This window comes from Callithrix jacchus, chromosome 4 (genome assembly GCF_049354715.1).
Source record: "Callithrix jacchus isolate 240 chromosome 4, calJac240_pri, whole genome shotgun sequence".
Taxonomy (NCBI): domain Eukaryota; kingdom Metazoa; phylum Chordata; class Mammalia; order Primates; family Cebidae; genus Callithrix; species Callithrix jacchus.
In genome coordinates, this window is record NC_133505.1 from 12,113,258 (window position 1) to 12,136,323 (window position 23,066).

At 38.1% G+C, this 23,066-nt stretch overlaps 1 protein-coding gene across 14 annotated transcripts in view; it reads right to left on the minus strand.

Moving 5' to 3' along the window:
• LOC144582018 (uncharacterized) overlaps positions 1 to 23,066 on the minus strand; it is an 821,808-nt gene that overhangs the window by 561,279 nt on the left and 237,463 nt on the right. For 8 of the 14 annotated variants that reach the window (XR_013533676.1, XM_078368275.1, XM_078368276.1 and 5 more), the window contains one exon: positions 4,560 to 6,265. The exons of the other annotated variants lie outside the window; for them this stretch is intronic. The gene's annotated coding sequence lies outside the window, so the exon portion shown is untranslated. The remainder of the gene's footprint in view (positions 1 to 4,559; positions 6,266 to 23,066) is intronic. 14 annotated transcript variants of the gene reach the window in all.

Sequence of the window (23,066 nt, forward strand, 5' to 3'; positions counted from 1 at the left end):
AGGAGGTGTCCTGTGCTTGCAAAGGCCAAGGATGGCTCCAATTTCTAAAAATCTCTAGAAATATCTGGGCCATCCGTTGGTGTTCCAGCTCCCGATTTGAGTCCCTTGATACGAAACAATCAGTGAAACAGGAGGTTAAAATGTCTCTCAATTGATAAAGCAGAGACTCTTTCTTAACCATTTCACAGGCACATTACAAAGAAACATAAAGTTACACATGTTTTCACACATGTAGGAGGCTGGTCATTGAAAAGCAAAGCTTTGTGCATGTGTGTGTTATGATAAAAGCACAGGAGATGTTCCCTTATTCCTGGACTATGTTAGTCTTTGTTTTTTTTAAGTGCTTCTCAAATATGTTTATTGAAGCACTATTCACAATAGCAAATACACGGAATCAACCTAAATGCCCATCAATGACAGAATGGATAAAGAAAATGTGGTACCTATACACCATGGAAAACTATGCACCCATGAAAAGGAACAAGGTCGTGTCCTTTGCAGGGACATGGATAGAACTGGAGGCCATTATCTTCAGCAAACTAGTGTTGAAACAGAAAACCAAATACTGCATGTTCTCACTTACAAGAGGGAGCTTAATGATGAGAACACATGGAGGGGGACAACACACACTGGGGCCTGTTGGAGGGTTGGGAGTGGGAGAAGGAAGCGGATCAGGAAGAAGAGCTAGTGGATGCCGGGCTTAATTCCTCAGTGACTGGATGATCTGTGCACCAAACTGGCTTGGCGCATGTTTACCTGTGTGACAACCTGCACATCCTGCAGATATACCCTGAACTTAAAAGTTGGAAATTATTAAAAAATTAAAAATAAATATTAATGAGATTTTTTTAAATGCTTCCTTGGAAACAGAAAACCCTTTGGCTGCATGATATAACTCCTTACCCACTTTGTTGTTACAAAGGACACTACCCAGCAGTTATTATTGAGATTAATTTCAGGTAAGCAAGGTTGGTCTTCAAGTGAGTGCACCAATTCCACTTGAGCCAGTAAGAAGTATTCAGATGGCAATTACTTTGCACAACTAACCTGGCTCATAGTCAACAAAACTAGCTATAAAAATCTCAATTTCTTTCAAACAAAATGGCCAAATAGCATTGGCTTGGCGTCAGAGGCAACATATAGTTATATATTTTATTTAATTACTGCCTCCATGAGACATAAAAGCAATAAACATAAGAATCAAGTGTCTGAAAAATTACCGGTCATAGGTAATGCAATGTCACAACACTGTTACTCAAGGTACACGGATTTTTCTTTTTTAAAAATAATGGCTGTAATTATTATTAATTAGAAGGTACATGACAAGGTACTCAGCAGTATACCAAACACGCACTTTCTCTGATGGGTTTACAACCTATAAAAATATGTGAACCAAACTTTCCCAACACTGACTTCATTAACCCCTACCCTCTTTATCTTCACTCTTGACCCTTTATCTCTCTCTCTCTCTCTCTCTCTCCATATATATATGTGTGTGTGTGTGTGTGTGTGTATACAAATATATACATTTTTATGTATATATATATATATAAATGTATATATATACATTTATTATGGAATATATATATATATTTCCATTCCAAAAATAAATCTCCCAGCCACCCACACAGGGATCACATCTGTCTTCTTCCCCACTCTCTCAAATAGCTTTGCTCGGTCCTCTTCTCTTGACATTTCCCCTCCTTTCCTCCATTTTCCATCTTCTACCCCCTTTCTTCTCATCTCCTCGTGTCTTCCCTCTCCTCTCTGCAGCCAAAGTTTCTACTTTCCACATCTATCTTTGCTTAATTATCTAATATGTTTATACAGACACCTGCAGAAATTTCCAGAACCCTCACTACACACACACACACACACACACACACACACACACACGCACACACAGGAAAAAGAAAAAAAATAAGAAAGAAAGAACTTCAAAAATGAAAAGACAGCACTAGGGCAAAAGAAGGGTGACTGCCTGTTATGGAGAATAACTGCAAATAGGACTTTGAGCCTATGCAATCAAATTGCCCTCTGCTGAGTTCTGCCAGCTAGTTTGAGGGACTGGAAAGTTACAGAAAAAGCCCTGCGTGCAGTCAGAAATAGTTTAAAACTTGGAAACTCAAAGGACAGAAATGGTATCCCAGAATAACGAAGGCCAACCCAGCTATATAAATAAATAAGTGAACAAGCATGGTGAGAGGGAAAATATGGTTTCATTAGAAAAGTCTTTCTGAGTAATAGAAAACTAAAGAAATACTATGAGAAATCCACCAAAGAAAATTAGGAGCCACAAAACTGGAGATAAAGTAGAATTAGAGGTAAAAGAAACAAAGGCAGGATACCATCTAGAAGGCCAATTGATAAAATGTATAGCAAGCACTGAACCAACACCAATCAATACAGCTCAGTATGAACCGAATCGCAGCCTAATAACCACATCACATCCATTTTATGGTACTATGTATCACAGGAACAGCGGGAAGAGGCTGCAATTCAACTTACTACACACTCGAGTGGCCTGGCTTCCAAGCATCGTTTTAAGGAAATTGTGTGATGGTAGTTGCCACGATAAAGGAGTGAGGCAGCTTGCAGGACAGCCTGTGAGCTCCCGTAAATACAAATCTGGGTGACACCAAAGAAGAGAGCTAGGGTAGGAGAGAGGAACCAGAGAGAGTCGGGGACACATAGAGGGAAGTTCTTGAAGCATGCCTGCTCAGGCTCCACATCAAATTGGAAAGTCCTATTGGATCCTGTTCCAATGCAGTAGGGAGAGAGTAATCAATAGCAATCAGGAGCAGGAGGTGAGGGAGAGAGAAGAGCTGGAGGGAACCTGAATCATTAATTGAATTACAAAAAGGCAGAGGTTTGCAAGCTAGTCAAGTGTCTAAAGCCAAGATGAATGAGCAACGGCCTCCACCAGAAAAACTAGGAATTTTTATTCAAACCATGTTTTTCTGTCTATCTGCACATCACTGAGGCAGTTTTTCTTTTTCCTGGAAAAGAAAATATACAGTTCTGGGCCGGGCTCAGTGGCTCACGCCTGTAATCCCAGCACTTTGGGAGGCCGAGACGGGTGGATCACGAGGTCAAGAGATCGAGACCATCCTGGTCAACATGATGAAACCCCGTCTCTACTAAAAATACAAAAAATTAGCTGGGCATGGTGGTGCGTGCCTGTAGTCCCAGCTACTCGGGAGGCTGAGGCAGGAGAATTGCCTGAGCCCAGGAGGCGGAGGTTGCGGTGAGCCAAGATCGTGCCATTGCACTCCAGCCTGGGTAACAAGAGCAAAACTCCATCTCAAAAAAAAAAGAAAGAAAGAAAATGTACATTTTTGAGAGAAAAAAATACATGTTACATATGTCCTCTAATGAGAACTCAGAGCGCATGCTGTATACCCAAATGTAAAGGCTGCTTGCTGGCTTTGGAGCTGTCTGAACCTACATTCTCCCCTCTCCCGTAGGTGAGAGGAGGCTACAGTCTCCACCTGGGGCAAAGGAAGCAAATACAGCAACCAAACCTCCAAAACCCGTGCCATGGACATTCTGCAAATGTGTTTTATAAAAACACATTTTGCTCATAAGAACTCCAAGTGTGGCCTCTTTTTCCTCACTTAGTATTCACCATCGATTGTTTTCCATGTACTGCATTTTGACTCCCTTTCTTAATAGAGAGGTCAAGCCTGTCCTAAGCTCTAAGTAGAGATGCCCGACACAAATACTTCAGAGAATTAAATCCTTTGCAGTGTGAAAATGCAGCCTTCTTAACCATGAAAAAGGGCACAGATTGAAGCCCTGCCCCAACACTCGCTCTGATTACTCTAGGGAATAAACGCGTTTAAGGTAGTTAATTGAATGACACCTGCCTTGTAAATTTTATATATAACAGAGTACATTTATAATAAAAATAACAATTTTCCATGGTACGTACTTTGATTTTAAGACCTTTATGCCATTTATCTGACACATTAAACAATACATTAAGCAAGAACCTGCTCAGACTAATCTAAAAGGAATACAATAACCTACATGAGCACTTAGTCAAGGGGTATTATGTAACCACATATCTTGAGTGTCGGTATGAAGGCATTTATCTATGTAAATTTCGGTGTCATCAACTATTGATAAAGATATTTGCAAACTATTTTCCCTTAACTTAAAAGCATTATTTCCTGAGAATAATATTTTTCTAAAAAAGTATTTGGCAGTCTAGGTAAGAAGACAAAATTCTTCTCTCATTGTGGTTAAGTGTGGACTTCAGGGGAAGACAAGAGCAAAACCATAGACTGCAAAACTTAACATTTCTGGAGCCAAAACTATACACACTTCAAAGGCTTTCAGTTTTGCCCCAAATTTTGAATCCAGAGTTTAAATCCAGACACCTGAAACTACACACTTTTGGCCTCTAAGATCCATAGCAACTAGGTATTTTTCCTATAAATCAACTTGTAAATATGTCATTTATCTTCTCAGATCATTTTTTGTGTTCAAGTTTTTTCAAATGACATCAAATAAATTATTTTCAAAATAAGGCTTAAAACATACAATTAACTTACCCAACACTTCATCTAATAACAGAAGTGTGCAATCCTATAATAATCACTCTAAAATCCTCAAAGCTGTGGCCTCTTCATGTGAACATATGTTTTTATCATGATCTAGGTTGCAGGCTGTCAGATTTGAAGAGAGTTAAGTGTTAGAGGTTGTACACTCTATGGAAAGGAGATACATACATGTATAAAAAGCCATGAATATGGTAGTGGAAACATGGTGAGGGGGGTTGGAATGAGGGGGAAACCAGAGAAACAAGAGCGAAAAACTCTGCGGGTATACACGGCTTCCAGAAAAAGATGAATCAAGGCTGATGCATTTTAATGCAGATTGTGCCTCGAAACTCAGAAAGGTAGAACAAACAGAGGTAGGAAAAAATAGAAATGCAAAAGAAGTAAAGAAATTGAAATGAATAAGTCAGTTATTTTAATAGATTAATGTGGGCCAGGCATAGTGGCTCATGCCTGTAATCTCAGCAGCGTGGGAGACTGAAGCGAGAGGATCCTTTGATGCCAAGTGTTTGAGACTAGCCCAGGCAAAACAGTGAGACCCCATCTCTACAAAAATAACATTTAAAAATTAGCACAGTGGTGTGTGCCTGTAATCCTGGCTACTCTGGAGGCTGAGGCTGCAGTGAGTCATGGTCAAACCAGCCTGGGCCAGAGAGAGATCTTGTCTCAAAAAAAAATAAACAAATAAATTTAATTAATTAATGCACCTAGATTTTTCTTTAAAGGGGAAAGGACAAATTTATGTAGTTGTGATATCAAGAAATAGTGTAAGAAAGAAGACTGGAGGTGGACAAATGTTGTTCTCTAAATTTTAAGTTTGGTTCTGGGAAACACAGAATTGTTTCCTTGATTTTATTGCCTTATGAAATTGTTGTCACTAAAATCTAACAGGATGCATTTAGCTCCAGTAAATCAACTGCACAAGTTAAGTCAGGGGGAACGTGAGTTGGACAACAGTTTCCCAAAATGGATTCCTGATAAAAAAATAATACAGAAGTTTAGAAACTAGGTGTTCTTAGAGCACCGGATGTGGTAGTGACATGGCCCTGGTCACCAGAGTTCTCTGATGCTTAGTTTCCTTGTCAATAAGAAGCATACACTAACATCTTCACTGCTTGCATCAGAATTATTTTTGATGCCAAATGAGACATGTGAAAATAGTTTGCAAACTGTGAAGCATCATGGAAAAGCCAGGAGATAGTATTATCAATTGAAAGAAGACCTTTAAGGTTCCAATAAACAACCCCATAGGAGGGAATCAATACCTCATGTCACTAATACAAAAGCTATGCTGGTGATTGAACAGCAATAAGGAGTGATTCTTTTTTCATCTGCACTGATTAGGCAACACCTGTAGAGGACCTTACAGGACATGACTTCTAACTTCCTATATCTGAAAAAACCAGCAATGAAGAAGCATCAGCTATGGACTAAATGGTGTGTCTTCCCAAAGTGCTTATGTTGAAATCCTAACACCCAAGGTGATGTTATTAGGTGATGACTTTAGGAGGTGACTAGGTTATAGAGAGGGAGCCTTCATTAATAGGATTAGTGCTTTTATAAGAGAGGCCTGAGAGCTCACCATTTTCTCTTCTGCCATTGAGGATGCAACAAGATGGTCCTTTATGAACCAGGAAGTGGGCCCTCACCAGACACTGAATCTGCCAGTGTCTTCATCTTGGACTTCCCAGCCTCCAGAACTGGAAGAAATAAATGTCTGCTGGTTATAAGCAACCCAGTCCATGGGAGTTTATTACAGCAGCCAAAATTAACTAAGACAGATCATTTGCCTCTATCCATGCAGAGCAAAGAACTGAGACAACCAGAGAGAAATTACATGGAGGGAGATTTCAACAGGTTAAGTAACTGACTATAAACATTTCTGGTGATTTTTCAAGTCCAATCTTTTATAGGTTTACATATGGAAAAGGGAAGAAAGTAATTGGTAATTTTGGGAAGAAGCCCTTGACATCAATTCTCTGTTGAAAGGCCTACCCTAGAGATGCAGAGGGTACACCATGCACAGCCCTATACAGCAGAAGACACTTCTCCCTATTTGAGTAAGACAGGTTTTCCTGTACATGAATCTGTAGAGAGGGTCAAGTGTTACAAACACCACCCTTTAAATGGCCATGCAACAGCTGTGAAGAATACTTGCTTTCCCTTCCTAATCTTCAAAAAATAGTTTTCCAGAGTGGGCAATTGCCACTTTTCTACAGACTTTTTCTCTGGTTCTAGGACAATTGCCGCTGACTACAAATGGCCCCTCACACTTACAGTGTGAAATGAGGTAAATAGGTGGACATCCCTCATCTATTCATCACCACCTCAGCTTGGAAAATAGAGCAACAAACTCATCACATCCAAGAATCCACATATATTAAAATACCAGTGATTTTTGTAGTCCAATTTCTAGTTGCTTTGAATAGAATATTTTAAAGTGAGAAAAGAAAGGTACATAGATAATGGGCCAAAACCACAACTATGATAGCTGATGGCTAAAGAGAAATAAGACCATGAGAAGAGTCTGTCAGAAATAAAAAGTGGTCCTTGCACAGATTTTCTCAGTTCTGTAGTAATCAAAATTGAAATGGTTGGAAAGCAGTGGATCCCATCCTGAAGCTTGTGTGCAGTATGTTGGCATGTCTGGCAGCCAAAATGTGGCCAAGAAGGATGCCAAAAGGGCATTCTTCCCTGTATTTTCTTCTTGAGAAGACCTGCCAGAGTTGCTCCAACTGCAGCCTCGCTGTCTTGCCAGGAGTTGTTGAGAAATCTTTTCAAACTCATATTGTGCCATAATGTGGAAAGTGCTGGATTCACATATGAAGTTATTAGTCTTTTATCTATGCACCTGACATCAAAGCACTTAAACATACAAAGCAAATATTAATAGACCTAAAGGAAGATAATAGACTGCAATCCAATAGTATTGGGAAACTATAATACCTTACTTTCGGCAATAACCTTCATCCAACACAAATTCAGACAGAAACAATAGAGTTAAAAATGCACGCTAGAGCAAATCAGCCTAACAGACCTCTACAGAACATTTCACCAAACAACTGCAGAACACACAGCATAAGGAACATTCTTTTCAATCACGCATGGAACATTCTCCAGGATATGCCATATTGTAGGTCACAAAACAAGTCTCAATAAATTTTCAAAAATTGAAATCATATCAAGTATCTTCTGACCACAATGCAATAGAACTAAAAATCAGTAACAAGAACTTAGGAAACTATACAAATCGTGGAAATTAAATCACATGCTCCTAAATGACCAATGGGTCTGTGAAGAAATTTAGCAAAACAATTTAAAGATTCTTGAGATAAATGATAATGAAAACACAACATACCAAGATTTATGAGATGCAGCAAAAGCAGTATGAATAGGGAAGTTTATAGCAATTAATGCCTACAAAAATAGATGTCAAATAAACAACATTACAACCCAAAGAACTAGAAAAACAAGAAAACACCAAACCCAAAACAAGTAGAAGAAAATAATAAAGCTCAGAGCAGAAATAAATGAAATGGAGCCTCAAAATACCAAAAAACCCCACAAAGTTAGTTTTTTGAAACGATAAACAAAACTGACAAACCTTTAAGCAGACTAAGAAAAAGGACGACACAAATGATAAAATAAGAGAAAAAAGGAATAATTAAAACTGATACCGCAGAAATACAAAGGATAATTAAAGACTATTATGAACAACTAGATGCAAACCAATTGAAAAACTTAGAAGACATTGATAAATTCCCAGACACATACAACCTACCAAGATTAAACCACAAGGAAAGAGAAAATCTGAACAGACCAATAATGAATATCAAAATTAAATCAGTAATAAAAAAATCTCCTATCAAAAAAAACCCAGGACCTGACAGCTTCATTACTGCATTCTACCAAACATTTAAAGAAGAATTAATACCAATTCTACTCAAATTATTCCAAAAAATTGAAGGAGAAAAAATTCTTCCAAACCCAGTTGAAGAGGCCGGCACTACTGTGATACCAAAACCAGACAGGGACATGACAAAAAAAGAAAATTGCGGGGCAATATATCTAATGAACATAGAGTAAAAAATCTCAATGAAATACTAACAAAATATAACAACACATCGAAATGATTATTCACCATGATCAAGTGGGATTCATCCCTAGGATGCAAGGATGGTTCAACACATACAAATCAATAAACATAGTATATCACATTAAAAACATGAAAGACAAAAACCATGTTATCATCTCAATACATGCAGGAAAAACATACGATAAAATTCAACACCTCTTTATGACAAAAACGCTCAACAAATTAGGTATAGAAGGAACATACACCAACATAATAAAGGTTATATAAAACAAACCCAAATCTAACATCATGCTGAATGAGGAAAAGCTGGAAGCTTTCTCTCTAAGATCTGGAACAAGATAAAGATGTTCACGTTCACCACGTATTTTCAACATAGTGCTGGAAGTCTAAGCAACTAGGTAAGAAAAAGAAAGGGTATCCAAATGAGAAAAGAAGATGTCAAATTGCCCCTGTTTGTAGATGACATAATCTTATATATAGAAAACCTCAAAGACTCTGACAAAAAACTGTTAGAACTAATAAACAAATTCAGCAAAGCTGCATGATACAAAATCAACATATAAAAATCAGTAGTATATCTATATGCCAATAGCAAATTTATCTGAAAAAGCAATCTTTTTACAATAACTACGAAAAAATATCTAGAAGTAAATTTACTCAAGGAGGTTAAAGATCTCTACAATTAAGACTAAAATGTTAATGAAAGAAATAGAAGAAATAGAAAAAATGGAAAAGTATCTTTATGAACTGAAATGATTACTATTATTAAAATGTCCATACTACCCAAAATTATCTACAGATTTAATTCCTATCAAAAGACCAATGACATTTTCACAGAAATAGAAAAAAATCCATGAATTTATATGGAATCACAGAAGACTCCAAATAGTCAAAGCAAGTCTTGACCAAAAAGAACAAAACTAGAAGCATCACACTACCTGACTTCAAAACATACTACAAAGCTATATAGTAACCAAAACAACACAGTACTGGCATAAAAACACGTACACAGACCAGTGGAACAGAATGGAGTGCCCAGAAATAAATCTTCACATCTACAGCCAACTGATTATTTACAAAGGTGCCAAGTACACACAATGAGGAAAGAATGGCCTCCAATAAATGGTGCTGAGAAAACTGGATATTACAAGCAGAAGGATGATACTAGGCCCTTACCCATGACAACAGGCAAGAAAACTCATAATAGATTGAAAACTTAAATGTAAAACCTGAAACTATGAAAGTACCAGAAGAAAATACCAGGGAAAAACTCCATGATATTGGTACAGTCAATGATTTTTTAAAATAAAATCTCAAAAGTATAGGCAACAAAAGAAATGTAGTCAAGTAGGATTACATCAAATTAAAATGCCTCTGTACAGCAGAGGAAACCATCAACAGAACAAAGATAACCTACAGAATGGGAGATTTTATCTGCAAACTATGTATCTGATAAAGTGCTAATATCCAAAATATATAAGAAATTCAAATAGCTCAACAACAAAAATTCAACTAACTCAATTTTTAAATGGGCAAAAGACCTGAATAGACATTTCTCAAAAGAAGACATACAAATGGCAACAGTTGTTATATGAAAAAGTTTCCAACATTACTAATCAGAAAGATGCAAATCAAAACTACAAAGAGATATCACCTCCCTCCAATCAGAATGGCTACTATCAAAAATAATCAAAAGATAGCAAGTGTTGAAGAGGGTGTAAATAAAAGTCTACTTTTATGGACTGCTGGTAGAAATATAAACTAGTACACCAATTATGGAAAACAATATGAAGATTTTTCAAAATATTCAAAATATACCTAACAAGAATCAGCTATCCCACTACTGGGCACATATTCAAAAAAACAAAAATGAAGTCATTGTGTTGAAGAGATACTTGCACTCTCATGTTTATTGCAGCAGTATTTGCAATAGTCAAGATACAGAATCAACATAAATGTTCATTGGCAGATAAATGGATAAAGAAAATGTGGTACATATACAGTACACATACATAACGAACACTATTCATCCATAAAAATGAAGGAAATTCTGTTATTTGCAGCAATATGGACAAACCTCAAGGACATTATGTTAAGTGAAATAAACCAGACAGAGAAAGATGAATACCGCATGATTTCATTTATATGTGGAATCTAACAAGTTTTTCTTATAGAAGTAGAGAGCAGAATAGTGGAGGGAAGGATGGAGGGGAGGCATGGGGAGGGTGAGAAATTAGTCAATGGGTACAAAACTACAGTTAGATAGGAATAAGCTCTGGAGGTCTATTGCGAGTAAGGTGACTAGAGTTAACAACAATATAGTATATATTTCAAAAAAGCTAGAAATGAGTTTTTTAAATGTTCTCATGACAAAGACAAATGACTAAAGTGACAAATATGCTAATTACCCTGTGATCATTACACAATTCATACATGCATTAAAATATCATATCACATTGTATGCCATAACATGTACAATTACTACATGTCAATCATACATTTTAAAAGAAAATTAATAAAAAATAAAAATTCTATAAGCACTCGCAACAAATATTAAAACTGTAAGTTTAATATACTCTTTCCATTATATAACTTATGTTCTATGCTGTGAGCTTTTCTTTGTACAGAGTATTATTTTAAAAGCAGATTAGAATAGATAAATTCATAGAGTTTCTAGGGTTTGGGAGCCCTAGACACTAACTCTCTATGGAGAGTTAGGAACCAGGAGCAACTCTAAGAAGTATGGAGTTTCATTTTGGGGTCATGAATATGTTTGAAACTAGATAGAGATGAACACACTAAATGCTGCTTAATGGTTTGCTTTGAGGTTGTATGAATTCCACTCAATTAAAAACAAAGATACTAGAATGAAATTGGACAATTCTGAAAAGGAAAGGCTTATATTCATTAGAAGAATCAACCTCCAAGTTTCCATATAGGGATTACAGCAAAGAATGCGTTTTCCAAGCCCACAGGAAAACGCATTCTTTGCTGTAGTCCCTAAATGGAAACTCTATCACAGTCACACTCAGAGACATGAAAAAAACCATATTCCCAAACCATGGAAGCTTTGGCCTGCAGTCAGTTAGTCAACAACGATTGTTCCTCTGGGGCCCGACAGTTGGCATTTAACATCTTCCTTCCTTTTGAAGCTCAGAAAACAATAGAAACACTGTCTTCCATTTTCAGACTTGTCACAACTCTTACAGAAAGATCCCTGTGAAGAGGTTTTTGTCCAATGTACTGACTGAAGTGTGTCCAATTATTATTGATATTGTACATTTCCCCAGACTGACTTATTACACGATTTATACCTACAAAACTCATTAAACGAAACCTATTTGAAATTCATCTAATCTAGCTTGGATAAGGTGGCTTTTAAGGACAGACACTTTCCATAGAAAAGGATGTGTTTGGAGGGTGTGTTTAGCATCATTTGGTGTATTAGGATTCTCTGCAGAAAGAAAACCTATAGGAAATGAATATACATATACACATATAGAGATAGATAGATGTATGAGGAAATGTATTATGAGAATTGGTTCATATGATTATGGAGGCTAAGAAGTCCCAGAAAACCCGGAAGGTTCCTGCTATAATTCAGAGTCCAAAGGCCTCACAACAAGGCAAGCCAATGTTATACCTCTCAGTTCAAGGCCAAAAGTCTGGTAATCCTGAGTCTGAGAGCCCAAGAACCAGAAGCTTTGATGCCTAAAGGCAAGAGAAAATGGACGTTCTGGCTTAAGAAGAGAGAGAATTCACCATTCTGGGACTTTTTTGCTCTATGAGGACCCTCAATGGATCAACTGATGCCCACTCACATTGGTGAGGGAAGATCTACTTCACTCAGTCCACTGATTCAAATGTTAATCTCTTCCAATGAAACTCTCATAGTCACACTCAGAAATAATGTGTTATCAGCTATCTGGGCATCCCTCAACCTAGTCAGGTTGATACATAAATTTAATCATCATAGTATGATATAAACAAAGATTTATTATAAGGAATTGGCTCATGCAATTATAGAAGCTGAGGAGCTTAAGATCTGTAGTGGGCAAGTGGAAGACTCAGGAGAGCCAATTGTGTCATTCCAGTCGAAAAGTCTACAGGCTTGAGACCCAAGAAGAGCCAGAATTGTACTTCCAGTCTGAAGGCAGAAAAATACCAATGTCCTAGTCCAGAGTAACTGGGCATCAAGACTTTCTTCTTCCTCAGCCTTTTCATTCTATTCAGATCCTCAACTGACTTGGGAAGGGAATCTTCTTTACTCAGTCTACTGACTCAAATGTTAATCTCATCCAGAAATAGCCTCACTGACACACCCAAAATAATGCTTTACCAAATGTCTGGGCATCCAGTGGTCCAGGCAAGTTGACACACAAAGGTTATCATCGCACTTCTGGTCACAGAACTTTATACTGAATGTTGCAAGCTCCATAGCGCTCAACTCAGGGTCTTATCAAAAAAAAAAGGAGAAACTCAAATACTTGTTGAATGAGGAATGTAGATTTTTTTTTCCTCCAAATATGTTTATTCTGAAATGTATTCAATAGAAATATCTAAGTGGTTTCCAAGCCAAATGAACCATTTAAAATAAATTACATTAACTTTGTTAGTTGAGTGAAAGGTATAATTGCTTCCAAAACATGAAAATAAAGAGCAGGGACAGGTTTCTTGACAGCATAGGTTACCTTCTTGAAAATTTTTCAGTCATAGAAATGCCCAGAGATGGACCTTTGAAGAAATGAATAAGAACTGACCCTAGAGTGAACTAAAATAATGTGTGCTAAGAATTTTTGCTGCAAATGTCTTAATGCAATCCATATAATAAGGACAAAAACATTCTATACCAACAGAGGAACGTTACACGAAATCATTCACTGATTTGAGTGGCACAGATGTTTAGGGCAAGGCTTTGAAGTAAAACCATCTGGCTAAGTAAAACGACCTATTGTGCCTGGTGATTCCAGGCAAGTTTGAACACTTATTTCATTTTCTTTAGTTGTAAAATGGGGAAAGTAGTATTTGCCTCATATGGAAGCTGTGCTGAATAATTCAGATATTATTCAACATGGTAAACACTGAATACATGTCAAATATTTCTTAACTATGTAGTTTTTTTTAACTTTTTTATACTTTAAGTTCTGGGGTACATGTGCACAACATGAAGGTTTGTTACACAGGTATACACGTGCCACAGTGGTTTGCTGCATCCATCACCTCATCATCTACGTTAGGCATTTCTCATAATGCTATCCCTCCCCTAGGCCCCCACTCCCTGACAGGCCCTGGTGCATGATGTTCTGCTCCCTGTGTCCATGTGTTTTCATTGTTCAAAACCCATTTATGAGTGAGAACATGTGGTGTTTGGTTTTCTGTTCTTGTGCCAGTTTGCTGAGAATTATGGTTTCCATCTTTATCCATGTCCCAGCAAAGGACACAAACTCATCCTTTTTTATGGCTGCATAGTATTCCATGGTGTATATGTGCCACATTTTCCCTGTTCAGTCTATCATTGATGGGCATTTGGGTTGGTTCCAAGTCTGCTATTGTTAACAGTGCTGCAATGAGCATTCGTGTGCATGTGTCCTTATAATAGAATGACTTGTAATCCTTTGGATATATACCCAGTAATGGGATTGCTGGGTCAAATGGTATTTCTATTTCTAGATCCTTGAGGAATTGCCACACGGTCTTCCACAATGGTTGAACTAATTTACACTCCCACCAACAGTGTAAAAGTGGTCCTATTTCTCCACATCCTCTCCAGCACCTGTTGTCTCCTGATTTTTTAATGATCACCATCCTAACTGGCATGAGATGGTATCTCAACATGGTTTTGATTTGCATTTCTCAACATGGTTTTGATTTGCATTTCTCACTAATGACCAGTAAAGGTGAGCTTTTTTTCATAGGTTTGTTGGCTGCATAAACGTCTTCTTTTGAAAAGTGTCTGTTCATATCCTTCGCCCACTTTTGGATGGGGTTGTTTGTTTTTTCTTATAAATCTGTCTAACTATCTTGTCACACACATAGCCAAATAATTTTCTTCAAAACTGGAGTTCAGCATCTCAGATGGGCCATGAATGGCACACAGAAGCCACACACACAACTTCACTGAAATATGAGATTAAGACCCCAATTTATCTACTCAAGTTTACAAATCTATTGGGGTAGCATGGCCAAAGGGAGAAAAGGCAGATGCAGCCTATTTCCCTGGACTGCAGAGTCCTTAGTGGGGAGTGACTCATGTCAATTCACTGCCTGCTCAGGGAAGGGTGTTGACAGATTGTACAAGCCTTTTATTGCTTTGGACTAAGGAAGAAAACATATATTAACATACATAAACCATCTCTAGGCTATTAATAAAAATAATGAACATGTATCTTATTTCTGACTCTCAATCCAAACTGAGCACCAGTCAGTCGGGAAGCAGAGTCCATTCCAAGGAGGCAATGAATTGCTTCTCGGCTTCTTGTTCACCACCATCCTGGGAGGCCAACTTCCCCTAGGTCTGCAGCCTACTCTGCTTAATGCTCTTCTATCTTAGTGTTCCATTACAAAGTGTGGTCCAAAATATAAATCCATAATCTACAGTGACCATCTCCAATGTAAACTTAATGCTTCTTATGCTCCTAAGACCTTACATTTTAACTTTCATGAAGCAAGCTTCCCACTCTTTGTGTGGCTCTACTAGACACCTGGGCCAGGTACAAAGGTGGTAACATCCAGGCAGAGGGTTCGAGAGGCATTCAGAACAGGCTGCTACCCTTCTCCATTAATATTATCTCCTCTACTCACCTGTATTAGTGTCTGAAAGACCTTCACAGAGACAATAACTTGGAGGAAGGATTTTTAATTGCTGTTGTTCAAATTCAAGTATGACAAAAAGAGAGAAGATGCTCAAGCCTTGCAAGTCTTTGCATATCACAGTTTGAGAGAAAATGGAGAGTGAGATTTAGGGGTGGAAGAATGGTGAGGAGTGGAAGAGAGAAAACGCATCAGGCACCTGACAGGTAAGGCCAGGTCTCAGGACCATCAAGAGAGACAGAATATCTGATCTGACAAAGTAATGGCCAAAAAGAAATTAAAAAAGATAAGTCTGAAACCACAGTAAGGAGCTCGTCAAAAAAGACCCAGTGTGCTAATGAGCAGCCTTCCTTTCTTTCCTTACTTAACAGAGGAGCCAGAGCACACCCCGTGACTCAGGAGAGAACACTGCCTTTGTAAAAGCCTTGACTATAAAAATTAAGAGAGTGAAATAATCTCCTACAAGACTAGTTAACAATGAAAGGTGTGCCACATGGGAGGAGGGGTGATCAGGGCTTTTAATTTCTCCTTAATTTTTGAATAGTTCTTCAACTCTAACCCTACGTAGAACATTGGATCACGTATGGCCCCTCACGTACCCAGCTTTCCTTCACAATTCTACTTTCTTGGCTATGCCTCTCTATGTGCAACTTGAATCGACTGAGTGATAACACATCCTTAACCCAAATTTTCCTGTAGGCCTGTGTCAACTTGAGAAAACATTATCCTTCTATGAGTTAAAGATAACGCTATGTTCTTCTGCACTACTGCTACTACTACTACACACACATACACATACACACACACACACACACACGCTTTTAGTAATGGAATTAAACTCAAGAGCTGAGTTTCTTGCATACTAATACATTTTGATTCAGGTAGCCCCACATTAAACAGAACACTGGGAGATTTTAAGAGAAAAAACTTTCAGCAATCTCAGTGATTTAGAGCAGTCCATCTCAAACACCAATGTGAACACAAATCACCTAGGGATCTTGTTAAAACTCCATTTCTGATTCAATAGCTCTGCATTTCTAACACACTCCCAGGTGATGCTGATGCTGGTGGTCCATAACCCCACTTAGAGTAGCAAGCATTTGGAGAGCAAACATGTGAAGGTAGATGGTGTCCGTTTCCAGGTGGAGTCAGAGTAATATTAGTGCTGCTTCAAATGAACAGAATTAGAAGGTTCCTTAGCAACCGTGAGCATGCACACATTCTTGAGATCATTCAAAAAGTCACCAGTATGGGAAGGAACCTTCCTTTAACTTCTAATTCTAAAATTAATTTAATGTATGCTACTCTAAATGTTGTAATGGCAAAAGCCCCAATTACTTTTGCACCAGCCTAATAGTAAAATCCAAACTGTAAATTTGCATGTGGGAAATCCAGCAACAGCTTCCTAAAAGTTTCAACACTTGTCACGGTTCAACTTGTCAATGATAAAGATTTCACTTTCCAAAACGAAGTTACGCTTCCTATTAAAGTTCTCTTTCAAGATCTTCGGTGGAAAATTATAGTGCTCAGGATGCAGAGAAGAGGAGACTTCTTATACAGACTAGATTAGAAGAAGCGGATTGAAAAGGTGCTATCTAATTTCACTCTCTAGTGTAAGGAAGAAACAACGCGTTTGGATTGGTCAGGGTGACCTAGCTAGCCACTTAGCTCATCACTGGAAATCTGGGACTAAAATCACAACCTCTAAGCTCCCAATTCACTGCTTAGTCTGCCTTCCACAGTATTAAGCAAGACTTTCCATTTATAACCTTTAGCTTTCAATGAGTATTCTCCAGTTACAAAACCTGAGAGAAAAATGAAATAAATGGGTTCTAATAGAGATTTGCATTTCTAATGGCTGATCAGAAAAGGGCAGGCCTGGTGACCTCTTCTAGGAAAGCAGAGCTGTAATCAGTAAATCAGTCATGTCTACTGATACCGAAGGTCACAGAACCAGGAGCAAACACTAGCTGTTTTGGAAAACTACTATCAGTTATGGGTAATTGGGGTTTATTATAAGTATCCCAAAGAACTAAGTCAAGATGTACTTATTGGACAAAGCCAGACTCTTTGTCTCAAAGGAGGCTAACTGAAGACAGGGTCATTTCAAAAGCAAAGATGATGTCATCCAACAGGAAAAAAACTGAAAGTGCTAAGGATGCTTACTCCTGCATGGAAACAATTTGCTTGTACGTATGTGACAAAGAACAAAAAATTTGGTGGTGTCTTTTTAAGATGAGATAAGAAACTACTGAGGCCTGGCCCTGTGACAAAATGTGCTACACATTGACAATCACTTGATGCTAAACTTACTGTATTTAAACTTGAAAACAAATCTCTTAATTATTTTGATCTTCTGTAGTATTATCAAACATTCTGGTACATACTCTTTTCTTTCTTTTTTTGAGAAAGAGTCTCAGTCTGTTGCCAGGCTGGAGTGCAGTGGCGCAGTCTCGACTCACTGCAACCTCTACCTCATGGGTTCAAGTGATTTTCCTGCCTCAGCCTCCCTAGTAGCTGATATGTGACACCATGCCCAGCTAATTTTAGTATTTTTAGTAAAGACAGGGTTTCACTATATTGGCCAGCATGGTCTCGATCTCCTGACCTTGTGATCCACCCACCTCAACCTCTCAAAGTGCTGGGACTACAGGCGTGAGCCACCATGCCTGCCCTACAAATTATTTTCAAATCCCCGAAATGTCTGCTTCAGGTATCTTATTGAATACTTATTATAGAAAAGTCTAGTTCTAGGTGGCAAAAGCTGATATAAAGATTAAAAGCCCAGCTTTTACCTTTACAAAGGTCACAGTTTGATTGAGGAGATAGACATGTACACAAATAGCACCTGAAGGGAGTTGGGAAGTTGGCCTTGGCTTGGTGAGAAATGAGATGGCCTTAAAATTCCAAATCGGAATGCTATGTAGCCAAGCGGTAACCAGCACCGACTCTAACCCTAGACCCCCTAATCCAAATCTGGGCTCTTCCCCTTATTATCTGTAGGAACTTGGGCAAGTTATTTGATTTCTTTGTGCCTCCATTTCCCCATTTACAAAACTCACCTAAGAATACTACCTTCTCTCTTAGAGTTGGTGTGAGGATGTAACAAATTAATACATGTAAATATTTTAGAATAGTGTCTGGAACAGATAAGTGGTACATAAGTGTAAGCTTCTTTGCTATTTGGCAGAGAAATCTGTTTGACACTCAATGACTTCACTTATAGTACAATTTTCCCAGAACCCATAGGGCAAGAGAGCAAACCGGGATTACTATGAATCAAACAATTACATAGTTGACGTATGCCCACTACCTACCATGGTGTTGGAAGTAGCAAAATAGTTCATCACCAAAGGTCACAAAAGCCTAAGAACAGTTTGTGCGTTACCATTTTCTCTTTCAGTCACACGTACACACATACCAATCTGGGGTATACTTACTTACTGTGTTTCTAGCCCGTGAAAAGAGGCTCAGCCCAGTGGGCCTAATCTGTTACCCGAAACCTTGGCAGGGATGTTATGCTCAGAGCAGAGCTGATTTACAGTAGGGGAAAAAATGGAAGGGAGAAATATTAAAATAAAGTGCAATCATGTTTCTATTTAAAAATGGTTACTGCCAGCAGTATTGCAAAATGCTGGCCTGCAACCAGAAAGCTGCACCTGCACAGATTCCAGCTGTAGGACGCTGGAACCCTCACTGTGATTGCTCAGTAACTCTCCTATTTAGAACCACTGGCAAAAATTTGGCAAAGCTTACACACACACACACACACACACACACACACACACACACGCAGAGGCAACTTCCTTTGCACTTGTATCCTTAAGAACACTAACTTACTCTCTTTAGAATGGCCGAAATAGTATTTTTCTTTTATAACTACTTTTAAAAATATTTTTATTCTATTCTCTGACTTGAAAATATACACAGGTTTATCTCCAGCCCTATTGAGCTCCTCCTGAATCCAGTGTCATCTCTATGATGCATGTGCCTTTATTTCTTCCCTTTAACATCTGTACATCTCCGGAAGAGCTTGTCTACTTTCAGGAACAGGCACTAAAAAAGCAAGGTTTGAGATTCATTTATGTAGTCGTGTAGTTCCTTTTTCTGAGGAATTCCTAGTGCAAAATGTGGCAATAATAATAATGCCATAGCATTTAGTAAACTTTTTGCAAATAGAAGAGCTCATTTTGGCATCTAGAATGGACTAATACAAAGAGTACTAGAGCAGGAAGACTAGAGGTTAAGCATTAGCCCAGTCACTTAGTAACTGCTCGTCTGCTTGCCCAAAGACTAGACACTCTCTATACCTCAGGTTACACCTCTGCCCAATAGGAATATAGTCCCTACCCTGTCTAGCTCATAGAATTGCTGCCCCCCCCCCAAAAAACTAATGAAATACACACGTAAGGGGTTATAAATTACACAGCACCTCACATATGCCATCCAAGTTGTTTAACTAAAACAGGATCTTATTTTAAACCTTTTGAAAGCAATTCCAAAAAGTGGTAATGTGTGGGTCTCCATTTTCCTTCCTTATAGGGACGTATCTTGGTAACTTCTAAAATCAAGTATTTTTTGTTCTCAAAAAATGTTCTCATAATATTCTATAGCATGACTGTGAAACACAAAATACTGGTGAAAGATTAAATTTTGTTTCTACAAACAAAACTTTTCCTTCATATCCATTAAATATCAATCACTTAAAGGTCAATGACAGGTGGAGGAGGTCTCTAAGACTTTCTGTAAGACCAGAGAAGGCCAGGCACAGTGGCTCACGCCTATAATCCCAGAACTTTGGGAGGTCAAGGCAGGTGGATCGTTTGAGCTCAGGAGTTCCAGACTAGCCTGGGCAACATAGCAAGGACCCATCTCTCAAAAAAAAAAAAAAAAAATAGCAGGACCTAGTGGCACACACCTGTAGTCCCAGCTACTCTGGAGGCTTAGGTGGGAAGATCGCTTGAGCCCAGGATGTTGAGGTGACAATGAGCAGAGTCACTGCACTCCAGCCTTAGTGATAGAACGAGACTCTATTAAAAACAGAGAGAGAGAGAGAGAGAGAAAAAAAAAAAACTGGGAAAAATGAAGGAAACTTAAAAAGATGAACACAACAAGAAAAATATAATAGATTGAAACTGATTTATCTAAATCATTGTTTCTTATTTTAAAGCTGTGCTGACAAGTAAGAAAAACCATTTTAAACACTTGACCCTATTTCTTACTATTGTGTCCTCAAATAGAAGGGCACAGCCATATAAACAAATAATTATAACGAAATGTACTAAGTGTAATGACAGAAAAGCACAAAGAAGAGTTATGCTATAGCTCACAGGAATCAGGAACAGCTTCTAAAAGAGGAAATTCCTAAACTGAGCCTTCTGGGAAATGGCACTCTACAAGAAAGAGTCCCTTTCCAGCTAGATCCATCCTTTATTTCCTCTAATAAACTTCATAAAAATAGCTTCTATATTTCACATTGACCTTTCTCTATGCTCAGCCTCAGTGAACACAAATGGTTCAGTTCCAGTGCTCACTCTTAAGGTAATCGAAAGTATTGGGGTACATCTCTCTTTTAGCAAAGAGGAAAAAAAATTCTTTGCTCTTTTTTTGTAGAAGTCAGCGATCAAGCTTCCTGCCATCAGGAGAACGTTTGACTTTTAAGATATGTGTAATCTGAGAATAACACATCAAGTTAATGCTGTTGGTGCAAGAGTAGTGACGTTTTGGTGTCATCTCATACTCGAGTTGTTAGAATAAGAATATTTCAAAATGAATGAAATTTGCTTCATGCCACTTCACTCTACCAGCCTCGTCAATCTATAGTCTCCTGCCTTAGGATAGATAAAAACACAGAACCCTGGATTCTAGCACGTAACAAGGTATACGCCAATGAAGATAGCATGTGGTGTTGAAACAAATGGAAGCGAACCCTCCAGTACACGTATCTGATCTTCTCTTCCTTCCTCATTACTTTTCCAGGGCTTCTAGTTCTTCTAGGAACCACATTCGTCTCAAAGGGGAGGCCTCATGTGCCTCCATCTTGCTTATCATTGCAGAAATTGTATTTTCATGGTCCACAGTAGTATAAATGAAAGCCATTGAAAAACTAATAAGAGTGTACACCTAATGTCTTGAGCAAAAATAAAAGAAAGGAAAACACTGCAAAAAAATATAAAACTAAATAAATGAATAAAAAAGGAAAAAAGAAAAAAAAGATGTTCTGAAATACATCTCCAAGCTTTGAGTCATGAGTTAGCTAATGACTACAAACTTGTCCACGTTTTTAAACCACCATCCCTTCTTTTGCCCAAGAGCAGAATTATCTTATTAATTTTAACTAGATGAAATTGGTCTGAGAATTAATTAGTGCTTTAATAGTGCTCTAGAATAAAAATGTCAAGAAAAGAAGTATCTTTAAAAAAAACTCTCTCCTGCATATTCTCAATGGCTTAGGCTGACCCCAGATCTTCTTCAGATGGGTATTTTTATTTCTGTTCTGTTTACAATCTTTCTACAAGTACGAGGACCAAAAAAAAAATACATCTTTGCATATAGCAAACCAAGGTACATGCACACAGCGAATTCAGGGATATTTGCATCAGTGGATTCCAGCTGACAAACTCTGAATGAACACAAAGGAATTCAGTCCTCTGTTTTATATGCAGCCTCCTTGCTTCTCAATGAACTGGGCTACCCACTTTTAAATCTGTAAACTAGGTGTCTTACATCTGAAAAGACTTCATCAGAAACTCACTAGTAAGACTGTTGGTCTGATCCTAATACCTGTTTAGTAAGTTGTTCCTAGGTACGGTTCCATAAGCAGAATTCAATGTTTCAAGGACCACAAGAAAATCATCTAGAAAAGAATTGAAATTTGGTTCTGCTTTTCCTACTAGCATCCAATTCTTCTGAAAATATGTGAGTTTTCTCTATGTGCTCAGCCTGCTAACACATAACTAAAAGCCCAGGGAGTGAAATCCTCACAGTTCCTATTAAGGTAAAAATGGGGTTACAGAATTCATTTTCAAAGTTACTTCTAGGTTTATTTTTTTTAAAAAAATTAAATTGGCACTACCAAATTTAATGACAAGGCTACCCTGCTGAGTTCAGAGCCCAGAAAGCTATTGTCTCCCTGGTCTATGGATCCTACTCTGCTCTAATGTTTCTTATAATGCCACTAATAACCAACCATCAGCCATAAATGCCTTGTCATCTCATTGTTGCACACAGCAATAGCTGGAGCAGCGATACTGACAAATGAACCTGCGTAATCACTTTGGATTTCTTTGTTACATCTCACAGTGTGAAGATGGCTTCCGCTCAGCACGTCACCAAAAAACAAACAAGCGCTATTGCTGTCCTCTCCATCAATCTTTCCTTATTGTTGTCATCCAAACCCCAGTGCTGCCCTCACCACCACCCATCCTCTCAGAAGAGTGAAACGTCCCAGGTCTTTGAGTTCAGACTTTTGATATTCTTCTCCTACTGTTCTTTTGCCAACTGTACCTCTAAGAAAGAAATGGAAATCCAGAGCGCAAGGGATAGAAAGAATACAGACCTTCACTACTTTCCAGCAATGTTTTTCTTAGGAAATA